Consider the following 14,963-nt stretch of genomic DNA (forward strand, 5'->3'; position numbering starts at 1 on the left):
CCAGCACTCAAGGAGGTAGAGGCAGGCAGATCTCTGGGAGTTCAAGGACAGCCTGGTCTACAAAGCAAGTCTAGGACAGCCAAGGCTACACCAAATCACTGAAAAAATAAAAATAAAAAATAAAAAAGCTTGTTGCATAATCATGAGGACTCAGATTCAGATCCCAGTATCTACATAACAAGCCTGGCATCCTACAAATGCCTGTAACTCCAGTTAGGAGCCATCAAACACACTCTTTTGGCCTTTGTGGCCTTTGTATACACACAAGCATGTGCTTAGGAACACAAACACACATTTAATTTAAAACTATATCACCCATATCTAGTTATAAATATATGATTTATACATAGCATCAGGAAGAAAGTCTAAAATAATTAAATATGTTTATATTCATCACATTTTCAAAGAAATATTTGAGTGCATTGGGTTATATAATGTATATAGTTAAAATTAACTTTCCTGGTTCTTTTTGCTTTTTTAAACATGACTAATATAAAATTTTAAGTTAAAACAAACATTTACTTCAGTTCTATAGTCACCAGTAAATTACCCATGTTCCTTAAACAACTTCTTACTTATCCTATAAACAAACCCCAATGAAACTCAATGGAAAATTAAATTAAATTAAATTTTAAAAGCATGAAAGTAGAAGAGGGACTAGTTTGGAAGAATGAGGTCAGCAGGAGCAAAGATGGGACAAGAAAAGGTAATGAGAAGAATATGATAAAAATACATGCATAAATATGAGAAAGATACATGCATGAAAATGTTGTAACAAACCCATTAGGCATAATTAATGTGTTCTAATAAAGATTAAAGACAACAATTTAAATTACATATATGATTCTAAAATAAATTTCTCTTAGAATACTAGTCTGGAAGCCATTCAGAGTTGCTAACTAGAGACACCACTAGATACTCAACTAGAGTGACAACTCTTTTTCCTCATGGGTATTAAGGCTTTGTTGTTTGTTGTTTGCCATTGTCCTTCTGGGCCTTCCTCTTTTAACCATAAAAGAAAATGAGAGGAAGGTCACTTCTTGAAGCTTAAAGCCACATTTCCTCCTGCTAGCCAATTAAAATACTACCAGAGTCTATTCAGAGAAACCAGCTGGGAGATGGAATGGCCTTCCCTACTAAGAGTAAGAGAATCCTGAAGGCTTTTATCCTTACAGTGACCACAGGCTCTGAGGAAAAAAGGGAAGAAACCAATTTTCTGGAACTCTGAAGAGTAAAATTTTAGGGCATTAGAAACACTACCTAAGAAAGTAAAAAACTGTTTTTGAAAAGGAAAAATGTGACATTAGATGAAATAATTAAGGATGAAGGTTCAAGTTTCATAGGAGGAAGATTATTAGCCTTCCTGTGTTTCTATTTCTGCACATAATGATGTGAGTCATAGTGACCTAGTAACTTAAGCTTATATTTTGACATGAACACAGTGACTGGCTCTTTGATCACCTCCCCCTAGTGGGGAGCAGCCTTACCAGGCCTGACAAAGCAGCCAATCCTGATGAGACCTGATAGACTAGGGTCAGATGGAAGGGGGGGAGGACCTCCCCTATCAGTGGACTGGAAAAGGGGCCTGGGAGGAGAAGAGGGAGGGCAGGTTGGATTGGGAGAGGATGAGTGAGGGGGCTACAGCTGAGATACAAAGTAAATAAATTGTAATTAATAAAAATATATAAATTTAAAAAAAGAATTACATGAAGGTATCAGCATAAATGAACAGAATGTTACTTTGTCTTGCTGGCTTTGGTCTGGGAAAGTTTTCTTTAGTTTGGAGAGGTGGCATACTATGGAGAGCTAACACATTTATACATTAGCAGAATGTAGCACCCAGACTTGGAAACTGGGAAGGAACAAACCTTCATGCAACAAGTTTACCAATAGCCTCCATACTGGGTCTTTCTTACAAGTAGCTCTTTGCCCTGGGGCCTAGCACTATGTAAGAAGATAGCATCATTTATTAGCAGAATTGTAAAATGAGGTCATTTCCATAGAGGGATTTGTTGCATTTTGCTTGCAAAATGCAAAAACATAAGAAATTAAATAAAAATAATTATTTCACTCTCTGAATTTTGTTTCTATGCCTTCTCTTAATAACAACAAAAAATCAAACAAACAAAACATCTTTCACTTTTATAGAAAAGTCAGTGGATCTAGAGACATACACAGACAGCCCTTACTAATAAAGTCTCATAAGCCAATTTTTTCCTATAATGGCTTGCATGCATGTCCTTGTATGTGTTACCCTCACTGAAATCCTACTATAAGGCATCTTCTTGCTGGGAGCAGGAAACTTAGGATGTGAATACAAGTGTGGGCAAGAAGTGGTAGAGCTGCAGTTGATCCTCAGTTGTTCCAAATATAACATGGATTCTCTCTTGCTTGCATTATTAATCCTGCTCTTTATACTTGTGTTATATCTGACATCTTCACAATGCTTAGCAAAAATGTCTTTTCAAAAATATGAAAGCCTGTGAAAAAAAGTTCAGGAACAAAGGAGGTCAAACAAAGCTCCTAAAAGCACTACAAAGGAATGTGAAAGTGGAAAAGTATTTTGAGAGAGGTGGATAAACGAAACAAAAGAGAAAGGATAGCCTGACTTATAGTAAACATTAAACAAAATGGACCCATGTAGCAAGCATGACTATTCATCAATGAGTTGACTAAGTGTAGTGGGTTTCAAATATTTTTTAACTTTCAGAAAGCTCCATAAATTATTATAAACATTACTGAATGAACAATCTGTGGGGTAATTGGTTGAGACATTTAAAAACACCCTTTGGTTTGAAATAATTATAGACTCAAGCTAATCCATAATTACAAAACCAAAAACATTTTTAGGAATAAATTGGACCTGGACAATACCAGATGCCTGAAGTGCTAACTGAAGGGTAAATTAGGAGAGTTCTAGTATGCAATGTGGGTGGATGAAATATCCTAAAATGTTCTGCTGTGTGTGTGTGTGTATGTGTGTGTGTGTGTGTTCCTTTTGGCAAAACTGAGCTTACAAGAAAATAAGAGAAATTCCTAAAGAAACAAACCAGATTCCTAAGTCTGTACTCAATGCCCAGCTTCCAAAAAAAAAAAACTTCTCACAGGCCACATGGAGACTCCTTAACTTGAAGAACCATGAGGAACAGAGAAATAAGGCTCCTTCCTGAGCATGGGGACAGCACAGGCTCTAGAAAGCACTATGGGGAAAACTTGAGGTTTGCTTCTTGTTGAGACAAGACCAGAAAGAATTCTCCATTCTAAACATAATCAAAAGGTGCGGTTCAGGAGATCCCAATCCTAGGCAGTGGGAAAAGCTGAAAAACAAAGTTTTGATTGAAGTTTAAGTTTAAAATGAAAGGACTGTTTGAAAATCAACTTCAGAACAGCTAGGCATCACCACCTCCTTTATCCTGCCATTTTTGGGTGGCAGCTTCTGCCATCTGCAGCAAGATGACCAAGAATTTAAATACTGAAGGCTGTAAGGCAGATGTTTCTGGATGGCCACATGCCTGTTCATGTCTAAGAAGCGTTCCTGCTCTGAACCTAGGCCTTCTCAGCCTGCTTGGAGTAGGATGAAATACTTCAGAAAGCACAGAGAATGTTCTGGGGCCTCTGGAATAAGTAGGAGAAGACAGAAAGCTACTGGGTTGGGGAAATGATTTGATTCGTGAAGTGCTAGAAACACAAGTACAGTGACTTGTATTCCAATCTCAGAATTAATGCCAAAACAACCACAAAACTAAGCATGGTGGTGTACAGTTGCAATCCCAGGACTGGGGAGGCAGAGAAAGGGGCTCGCTGCCTAACTAGGCTAATAGAAAACACTATCTCAAAAAAAAAAAAAAAAAAAAAAAAAGTAGATGATGCCGAAGAAATGATACCCAAGGTTGACCTCTGGCCTACACACAACAACGCACACCTGCATAGCACATATACACTCAAATAGAAAGATAGCTATAGATATTTTACTTTCAGATCTTCTATCAGATGTTTAAAACCCCTGTAATTATTAAACATGAACACCAAAAGACCGTCAGACATAAGAAAGCCTCTGTCTTAAAATATAAATAAAAAAACAAATGGCTTGTTAAAAAAAAAGCAACTTGAAGGAAATAAAGACCATTCAGGAAGACAAAGAAGAGGAGTTTGAAGAGCAATCATCATCCATGTACTTGGATAAGGTAGTGTGTACTTCAGGAGAGCATGGCCCACAGAATTAACTAAGCAGAGCACATAGGGGCCCACAGAGACTGAAGCTGCAATCAAAGAGGCTGCATGGGTGTGTTCTATACCCTCTGCAAATATGTTGTGGTTGTTTATCTTGGGGTCTTTTGTGGGGAAGGGACTCCTAACAGTGAGAGTGAGGGGTGTCTCTGACTCTTTTGCCTGCTCTTGGGACTCTTTCCTACTAGGCAGCATTGTCAACCTTTGATATGAGGGGTTGTGCCTAGCCTTATTGCATCTTGTTATGCCATATTCAGTTGCTATCTCTGGAATTGCGATAGCATCTCAATATCTGATGGGAAACAAAGGAACAGTGGATCTGGGGTAGAGAGGAGTTGGGGGTGGGAGGAGTGGAGTAAGGAGTGGAGTCAGGATGTATTATATGAGCGAAGAATAAATAAAAAATTTAAAAAGAGGGAGAGTAAAAATCATAGCCTATCTGTTAACCAAGGGAATTTGTGAATGATTAAAAAGAAAAATCAGTAACTGTAGACATGTTATCTAAAAATATGAAGAGAAAAAAAAACCAAAGAACCCGATAAAGAAAGAGATGCTTCATATGTAGAGGGGGAAGTGAGGTAAAAGTTTCTTTTTCCTGTTCTGTTTTTATTTCTGTTTCATCTTTACAATAAGCCCTAGAAAACAGAATTTTTTAATTCTTTTTTTTCCTTTTCTTTAAAGACTCTCCTTTCTCTAACGTAGCTGCTAAGCAACCTCTTTTGCTGAACCTACCTGTTTTCTTGGATTCTAACTCAAAAGACATGCAGTGTTCTTCCTTTTTTCCATATCCTTTCTTACAGCAGCCATCTAGATAAACAGTTTACTTGTCCTGCTGCATATGTGCAATTCGACTGGTCTATTCCTACTTTTACTATGTCAGTTTATATACAAAAATAAATTGAAGATAATTTATCTACTCTGTCTGAATTTTGAGGAAAGAGTGGGAAAGGGACTGCATTAGTTTGGATTCTTCTGATATGATAAACACCATGACCTAAAGCAACTTGGGGAGGAAAGAGCATATTTCATCTAAAAGCTTACAATTCATTGTGAAAGGAACTTGGGGAAATAATTCAATGTAGGAAACCTGGAAGCAGGAACTGAAGCAGACTATGAAGGAATGTCGCTTACTAGTGTTTTCACTCACTGCTTGCTCAACCTGCCTTTTATATATCCCAGGACCACCTGCCCAGAGGAGATAAGCCCACTCCTAGGTTGCCTAGCAACCTGATGTCATCACCTGTCTCCCCCAGTGGTGTGACAGAGGAGCTTCAGCTGTACAAAAAGCCAACAGGTCACTGCACTCACTCTCTGCCTCAGTTTCTCTCCCTTTCTCTGTCTGAGGTGCCCTCCCCCCCCCCATCCTTCTTCGTACAATAAATCTCTTCATACCAGATCTGTTATGTGGCACTTTTACATACATATTACAACATTGGTGCTGAGACTGGTGGGGGCTTTTCTGGTAGTGTCTCCCTCTTACTCGCCACACCCACCCACAACAGATTTGCTTTCTCGCTACTCCGTTTTCAACTCACCTCCACCTTCATCTCCTGTGCCTCTGATGATAGCTGATGCCAGTTTATTTACACTTAAGTAAACAAATGCCTGTTTCAGGGTGCTTAGCTAAGAAAATGCCTGCTTCCGAGGTCACCTGGAGAAGCCTCCCTGCACCTCTCCATGCCTGTCTCAAGATGACGGCCCCACCACCACTGACTCCACCACACACTGTGCATGCCAGTAACAAGGCAGGGCACACAGGCACTGGGCCACACCACCACATGTTCATCGGCATGGTCCAGGACCTGCTTCAGATGCTGCGCCAAGGCCAACAGGTCCTGCTGCTGCTGCTTCACCTGCATGAGAAGGTCAGAACTGACAAAGCATACCACCTGCTACATCCAAGAATCTAGCCACTCCTGAGTTGTTTGTAAACCATCCCTTTGTAAATTCGATCCTAAATTCTACTTAGAGATTCCCCCAGGCTCCAGCTTTTCCACTTGGATCTGGCTTGAGGACATCTGCCCTTCTCCCACTCCAGCAGCTGACCTGCAGGAGCCTAAGGGAGCACTCCCCTCCTCTCTGTAATTGACTCTCTCTTATGAAAACCTGGCCTCATTAAAAGCCTAAAACAACCACAGACAAATGTTTTCCAAATATCTAACCTCTGCCCTTATCTCTAAAACTCTACTTTCAAACTATTAAAAATAAAAATCCTTTCTGATTTCTTGTTCTTCTCTCAAAGCAAAAACAGAAACTTAAGATTACACTGTAAATTCTTATCTAAAGATTTATAATTTGCTTATTGGGTATGATGTTTAAAATCTAAGTTCAAACTCTCATTTTACACCATATATGCGTGTACACACATATATGCAACATCTATAAAAATAAAGATTTTTAATTTTTAATTTCTTTATTTTTATTTAATTTTATTTATCTATTTATTTATTACAATTTATTCACTTTGTATCCCTGCTACAGCCCCCTCCCTCATCTCTTTCCTGTCCCACCCACCCTCTTTCTTCTCCCCCTATGCCCTTTCCCTAGTCCCTTGATAGGGAAGGGCCTCCTCCCCTTCTATCTTAGGGCTATCTACGCTAGCCCATCAGGTCTCATCAAGGCTGGCTGCATCATCTTCCTCAGTGGCCTGGCAAGGCTGCACTCCCAGGGGGAGGTGATTAAAGAGTGGGCCACTGAGTTCATATCAGAGACAGCTCCTGTCTAGGGAACCCACTTGGAAACTGAGCAGCCAATAGGTTTCCTTGGAACAGGGGGTCTATGTCCTTACCATGCATGGTCCTTGGTTGGAGTATTGGTCCAACCTAGCCCCCCCACCCCCACCCCCGCCCAGGCCCAGGTATTTTGGCTCTGCTGTTCTCCTTGTCGACTTCCTGTCTCTTCCAGGTCTTTTTATCTCCATCTTCTTCCATAACGATTCTGGCACTCTACCCAAAGTTTGGCTATGAGTCTCAGTATCTCTTTCGATACCCTGCTGGGTAGTCTTTCAGAGGTCCTCTGTGGAAGACTCCTATCCTGTTCCTTATCTTCTCCTACTTCTGATGTCTATCCTGTTTGCCCTTCTGAATGAGAATTAAGTATCTTCTCTAAGGTCCTCCTTGTTGTTTAATTTCTTTAGGACTACAGATTTTAGTATGTTTATCCTATATCATATGGCTAATATCCACTTAGAAGTGAATATATACCATGTGTGACTCTCTGCTTCTGGGTTACCTAACTTGGATAATCTTTTCTAGTTCCTTCCATTTGCCTGCAAACTTCATGATTTTCTTATTTTAATTGCTGAGTAGTATTCCACTGTATAAATGTACCACACTTTCTGTATCCATCCCTCAGTTGAGGGACATCTGGGTTGTTTCCAGCTTCTGGCTATTACAAATAAAGCTGCTACGAACATGTCCTTGTTGTATACTTGAGCATATTTTGGATATATTCCTAGATGTGGTATAGCTGGATCTTGAGGTAGCACTATTTCTAATTTTCTGAGAAAGTGCCAGATTGATTTCCAAAGTGGTTGTACAAGGTTACATTCCTACTAGCAATGGAGGAAGGTTCCCCTTTCTCCACGTCCTCTCCAACATACATCATCCCTTGAGTTTTTAATCTTAGCCATTCTGATGGATGTGAGTTAAAATCTCAGGGTCATTTTGATTTGCATTTCCTGAATGACTAAGGATGTTGAGCATTTCTTTAAGTGTTTCTCTGCCATTCGATATTCCTCTGTTAAGAATTCTCTGTTTAGCTCTATACTCATTTTTTTTTAAATTGGATTATTTGGTTTGTTGGGGTTGGAGCATGGGAAAAACACGGATATTTTTAAATACCACCATCTTAAGACAACCACATGAAGGTGAGAATTTTTCTTTCAAGGTCTGTAAAGAATTGTGTTGGTAATTTGATGGGAATTGCATTGAATCTGTAGATTGCTTTTGGTAAGATGGCCATTCAGTGGACTTGGGGAGGGGCATGCATGCAGAGGGTGGAGGAAGGGAGGGATTGGGATGGGAGGAGAGAGGGAACCATGGGGGGGGGAATACAAAGTGAGTAAAGTGTAATTAATAAAAAAAATAAAATAAAATAAATAAAAAAAGGCTCAGAGAACACAGAGAAATGACAAAAAAAAGATAACCACAAGGCATGAAACAACAATTTTAAAACTTCTTAGTAATAATTAACTGTTTATTATTTTAATCTTCTTTTAGACTAAGAAAGCAACAGTCTCATTTTAATTTAGTATGAATTTTTATATAAATTCAAAGTTATATTTTTACAACATGCTGTATATGTGATTCAATCCTGATTCAAAATATATTTATAGATGCTGAAATTTCAAGATTATAAAGGTCTATTCAGATAAATAAGCTAATTTAGAATATATTCCTAACTACTTATGTCTTTACTAATTCTTGGATGCTATTTTTGCTGCTGCCAGCTGCCTGTACTCTGAGTTCACCACTAGGCCAATGGATTTCATATAATAAATTTAAATGTAATTTTAAAATTGTTTTATACTGTTCTACTGTATCGTTGACTCTAGAAATGGGTTATTGCTCACCCAGTCATGTTTTTTTTTTTTTTAAATCTAGGGTCAATAATTAAACCATTGAACATAATGCCAAAGGTATTTTTAAGTTGGGTTATATTAATTTTAGAAGCACTTATTTGTTTACAGTGTTAAAACTTGGTCATTATGCTCTATCTTCACTCTTAAAAAGTTAAAAGTCACTGTCTTAGAAATATGGCTAATCTTGTTTTCTGAATATAGTAATATTATTAATCTATAACATAGCCTTATACTTTTATAAGCTATGGACTTTTTATAAACTGAATCACACAAGGAAATTTTTATGCTCTCTTCATGGACTATGTGGTTTTTCAAGGATCCAACTTAACAGAGATAAAACCTAAAGCCTTAGTCTTTAATGGTTAAGATAAACTTTCACTGATTGAAAGATTAAGCTTTATTTAGTATTTAGATCTACTTAAGAGAGACATGGCCCTCAAACACTTACCTACAGAATATGATGTAATCACAGATCTTAGCATTCTGTTTTATGTTTGCAAGGTGTAATTTAGAGCAGTTAACTAAATACAGACATAGATTGCTTAACTCAATCTATGCTAGCCTTCAAACCCATGAGAGATCTGCTGAATATGGCATTTAAAATGTGTAAGCGTATTATGACAGAGTCACAAATCTTAGCAGTAGCTCCCCAAGGTCTCCAAGATTTGGGCATGACAGATGAATTCAACCCTGGATTATGGTATGCTAACCACTGGGAAAGACTGCCCCCAATGTCTTGCCCTCTGCTAGACCCAGCCTAAACTGTGGACAAACTGGACACCCAGAGAGTTATTGCTTCACGTTGCTGAAAACAAGGTGAGGTCAGTCTCTCACATGTTCTCCCTCCACAGAAATAAAGCACAGGTCTTCTGTGCCTGATGGCCAGACTGTCTCTACTCGTGTTGCCATGAAAAACACAGGAGCCTGGGACAACTGCCTAGGTAGTGAGCTATGGACTAACTAGTCATCTCTGTCATTTTGATAGATACATAGATTCATTTAGATTACAGTTTATTCTCAGGTCTCTGATTATGTTGATGGCCGAGTAACTTGACAGCTAGAAAATAGACAATTAGCTCCTTATCTCAAGGTAATCTATCATGTTAATCTATTAATCAATTCATTAGCTGGTTACAACTACTAACTACTAGGTCTCTGATTTAGAGAGGCAAACAGGTTTTCCTTATTCACAGACATCATGTTACGGCTTCAGATGCTTTCTCAGTCTTCTTCATGTGTACAGGACCTGGCCTTAAACCTCACTCCTAGAGCTGCTACTGTCAGCTCTAGATAGTCTACATTGTTACCAGACTCAGGTCTCAGATGTAACCTTTTACCATTCCTTTAGCTGAAGAACAATCACTGTTCCCAACAATTTCAACTATGTCTCATGGTAAATAATTAGATAAACGGCCTAAGGATACAAAAGTTTAAAGTATGAGGACCTAAGAAAATATTTTAAGGTTAACAAGTACAAATAAAAGTCTAAATGGTATTTCTTCTGGTTGCTATGCCTCTGTGGTATTAACAATGTTCAGAGCTTTGACATTAATCATGAAAGCTCTGATTTATTAATTTAATTCTGATTAAAAAAAAATCCACTATATGATCTACTATCATGGTTCCATGCTTAAGATTTTAAACTTTCTTTGGTTTGTCTTTTAAGTATGAATCTAAAACTTGTTTCTCATTGTGCTAGATTTATATACACCCAGTCTTCTGGATAGAGGGAAGAAGCCTCTCTTCCATGATGTTTGATCATACTAAAAGTCAAGATCAAGTGAGCTTTTTGCCCCTTCTACTTCAAGGAAGTTATATGCTTTTCCAGAGCTTACCTTAAAAAAAAATTTATGTTGTTAACAAAGGTGTTTATCTACAATGTGTATTTCACTACAATGTGTATTTCACTACAGAGTACAAACAATGGTGATGCTAACATGTTTAAAATTTATCTCCTTTGTAAACTTAAAAGTGATTCTTGCAAGCTACAGAAAATCCACCTTAATCCACTTCTCAGGTCAAATGGAATCCAGATAAGTACTACCAACCAACAACCTAAGTTTCCCACCTATTCACTATTCTAGAGGGTAGCATTTTTACTCCTTTCCCTGGTTTTGGGATTTCCCTCCCCCAACTACCAAAACCACGGGTTCAAAATTTCAAATGTGCTCCCCAGTCATGGGTTGAAATCATGCACTGGAACCCTATTCTTGGTCCACTTGCTACACTCCTGCACCCAATACCAGCTGATTGGTGAGTGTGCCCTTCTAGTTGGTGAAAATGCTTCCCACTGTTCTCACCAGCCTACATCCAAACCCTTTATCTAAGACCTTATGCCTTGGGTGAGATTTTTTCACCTCTACCAGCAGGTTTTCATCTATCCCTCTGCCTCTCACTGCTCAAAACCCTAGTACTAGGTAAATCGTGTCTGTCCATGCTATTCCTATGTCTGTCTGGGCTATGCCCATGGTCTCTGACCAGCACTGATGAGCTGGAACAGATTGCACCAACTTACATGAGTCAAACCTTGCTCTTGGGATGCCTTGACTCCTACACTCTCTGTGAGAATATTCCATTCACCTGTCTCTCCAGGTTCCCCTTTGGGTTGCCTTCTGGAGAATTTCAGATCCCTATGCCTAGAGTCCACTTTAAGGGCTTCTAAACTCACATGTCTCTGTAAACTTGACCTCAGTTTCCAAAACAGGACCATTTTAATTACTGCCAATGATAGGATAAGTGGAAGGAGATTCCCTGTGTTCAAGCTTTTTCCCTTCTTTGCTCCAAACCTTTCCTCTCTGCTCTCTCCCAAAAAGTTTCAAATATACACCTTGTTGTAAACGGTGATTAATAAATATGGATTTATCTTCTGGCAATGCTTATTGTTAACACTAAACAGCTGTGTATCCAAATCACCACACAGAGACTGGGATTTCTTTAGTTATCCTAGAACCTAAACCTAAACCTCCAAGCCCTCATAGTTTCCTAACATTTAGATTTCCCACATTATACTTGCTTTTTGTGAAATCTTAGGTCTGGTTCATGCTCCAAGTCCTCCAAGATCTCTCCTCCAGTTCTCCTAGCTCTCCTCTCACCCCTTCTCCTTCCACTCATTTCCTGCCCTCTGGCTCCTCCCCTCTTTCCTGTCCTCTGGCCCCTCCCCTCTTTCCTGTCCTCTGGCACCTCCCTTTGCACGCCATTGTGGCTAGTTGTTTTATTTTGGCCTGTTTACACACAGTTGAGACAGGATGCTTAGACTAAGTATCACAATGCAATATCCAGATTGAAACCAGGGGGTGGGGGGAAGAAATTAGCATTCGAATGAACAAGGGTAAGGTGTATACATTTTAAAAGAACATTATACCAACAACACCTAAAAGGCATTTTCTCCCTAACCTACTTAACTTTGTCTTCTGCCCATATATATGTTCCAGCACCCTGCCAGGTCCAGGTTTCCAACATCTACGACAGCACCAAGGCAGCTACACAGGTGCTCCAACCTCACGGACTGTGCCAGCTGGACTGCACTTTCCCTCCTAGCCACAGATGTTGTCACAGATCCTGGACAGCAGCAAAATAGCCTGTTCTTCCCAGACTTGGCCAACATTTCAGCCTTTTGTCCCCCTATCACTGCCACTAATTTCTTGCCCCTTATCCATTTATTATCAACCAAAGGGGAGCTTTAGACCCAGGACAAAAAGCTCCAGGTTCACCCAGCATTCCTTGGTCCCTATCTCCTGTAGGGCATGGCTGCCATACCCCAGCCCTCTACCCTGAACTTTCCAGAGAAGGGATTTCCTCTTTCCCTTCACCATATTTTGGTGCTCTTGCTTTCTCTCTCTCTCTCTCTCTCTCTCTCTCACCCTCTTGCATGGTGGCCAAGAGCTGCTTTCCAGTGATCCTACAGTTATATACTTTAACTTATCTTGCATGAAAAGCAGTGCAACGTCCTCATATCTGCTTTGTCACCCCATCCTAGCTCCTCATTCCTTTAAAATATAGAAAAAGAGAGGAACGTTAGTTCACAAGCCCACTCCTAGATTGCCTAGCAACCTGACGTCATCACCTGCCATGTGTGCCAGATGTGTTTCAGCTGCACACCAGATATAAAGTACACACCTGTCACTTTGCTCTCTCTCTCTCTGCCTTAGTTTCTCTCCCCCTCTCTATGTCTAAGGTGCCCCTCCCCCATCTCTATCTCTATCTTTTTGTCTTTGTCTCTCTTTCTCTCTCTACTTCCGTACAATAAATCTCTTCATACCAGATCTGTTGTGTAGCATACACACACACACACACACACACACACACAATGGGCTGTGCTCTCTGACATCAATCAGGAAAATGTCCCAACAGACTTGCCCTTAGGACAAACTCTTCTATACTTTCTCTTTCCAAATGACTGTGCTTTCTGTAAAGCTGGCAAAAAACAACCAGTGTAACTAACTAGCCTGGAAGAAAAAAATATTCTAAAGAGACACTATGCATCTTAATCTGACTATCAACTATTAGACTATCAAACAATGGACTCCAAAGAAATGGGAATTTCCTTCCCCAGGAATCTCATGCTGGGAGAAGGAAAAAAATCAGCAGCAGAAGAATTTGTCTCCTGGAAATAAATAAATTCACACAGTTCTAACAACTTGGCAGTCCACCTTACAGGATAACATGGAAACCCAGATAAGGGTGGGCAGAATCACATTTTGACCAGGATTGCTTAGATGTGAACATTTTGGGCCCTTTATTTAGTTATGTAATTATAAATTTTACTATAATTATAAAATATTCAAAATAATATTGGATATAAATTGATGATAGAATCCATATGGAAATACAGAAGTTCAATATTAACCAATATTCTTTTTTTAATGAGGTTAAAAATCTGCCTTTACATGTATCACCTATTATCTGTTGCTCCATATATCTATATCCAAGTTTTATTTTGAAACGATAGTAGTTAGATGGAAATCAGTTCATTATAGACACATAAATGAGAGGAGGTAGCCACAAATAAATTAACACAACATTGAAAATTTATCAAGATTGAACTTCTATTTAAGACTGGTAAGCAAAGTAAAGTATTATGCTATACATCTGTAATAGCAACACTTGGGAGATGAACCCAGGTGGATCAGGAGATATGGGCTAACTTTGGCTATACAGTGAGCCCCAAAGCCAGAGTGGGCTGCTTGAGATACTGGCACAAATAAACAAAACAGCAATAAAAATAAATAGTGAGCAAAAGGTAGACTCAGAGTTAATAGTGCAGGGTAAGTTAACTTCAGGCAGAATGACTATACCCAGCCTAACTTTATGATACCAATAACCATTCCAGTGTTATCATGTGTGAGAAAGTAACACTCAAAGTTTTGTTATGAAATTATAGGAAGATGACTTTACCACTGTAACATAGGGAAGAATTTCTTTCATAAAGTACAAAACACAGATCATAAAGTAAAAGATTGATAAATTCACCTTCTTTACTATTAAAACCTTCCATATTTTAAAACAAATAATTTTAAAAGTACAAATGTCAAGTTGGGAGAAAACCTTATAATATATTAATGATAGATAGTACTCTGAAAATAAAATATTTCAAAACCCCAAATTGGGGGAGGGGCAAGATGGCGGCGCCGGGAGGACTCTCATTCTGAGCAGCAGCACAGCAGGATCAGCACAGTGAACAGCAATCAGAACTCTCGGCCATAAAACACAGTCATTGTGTTTCCCAGGTGAGAGGATACCCCACGGTGGGGGATTCAATCAGCTTTTAACTCACCCGGCTAAACCGCGGAAGAGATCCCGGTTCCGCCAGACGCTTGGCTGCCTGCCGCCAGCCCCAGCCCCAGCCCAGAGCCACAAGCCAGTGTCTCTGGTCACGGTCCCAGACTGAACCTTGGGCACCACACTATCAGAGACTGGAATTTTCAGTCGAGAGATAACCCCAGGGTACAGGAAACGATTGGGACCGGCCTTAGGGCACCCAGACATCCCCTGGAAAAGACTCGGGCGGGTTCCACGGGCACCCCAGGAGCCAGAGCCGGGGACCCAGGTTCCAGCACAGAGCCCTGCCTGCCTGCGCGCCTGATTCGCCGCCGGAGATAGAAACGGCGGGTGTGATCTCAGAGCACTCAGCTCACCCCCAACCTGAAAAGGTCCC

This window comes from Meriones unguiculatus, chromosome 11 (genome assembly GCF_030254825.1).
Source record: "Meriones unguiculatus strain TT.TT164.6M chromosome 11, Bangor_MerUng_6.1, whole genome shotgun sequence".
Lineage (NCBI taxonomy): Eukaryota > Metazoa > Chordata > Mammalia > Rodentia > Muridae > Meriones > Meriones unguiculatus.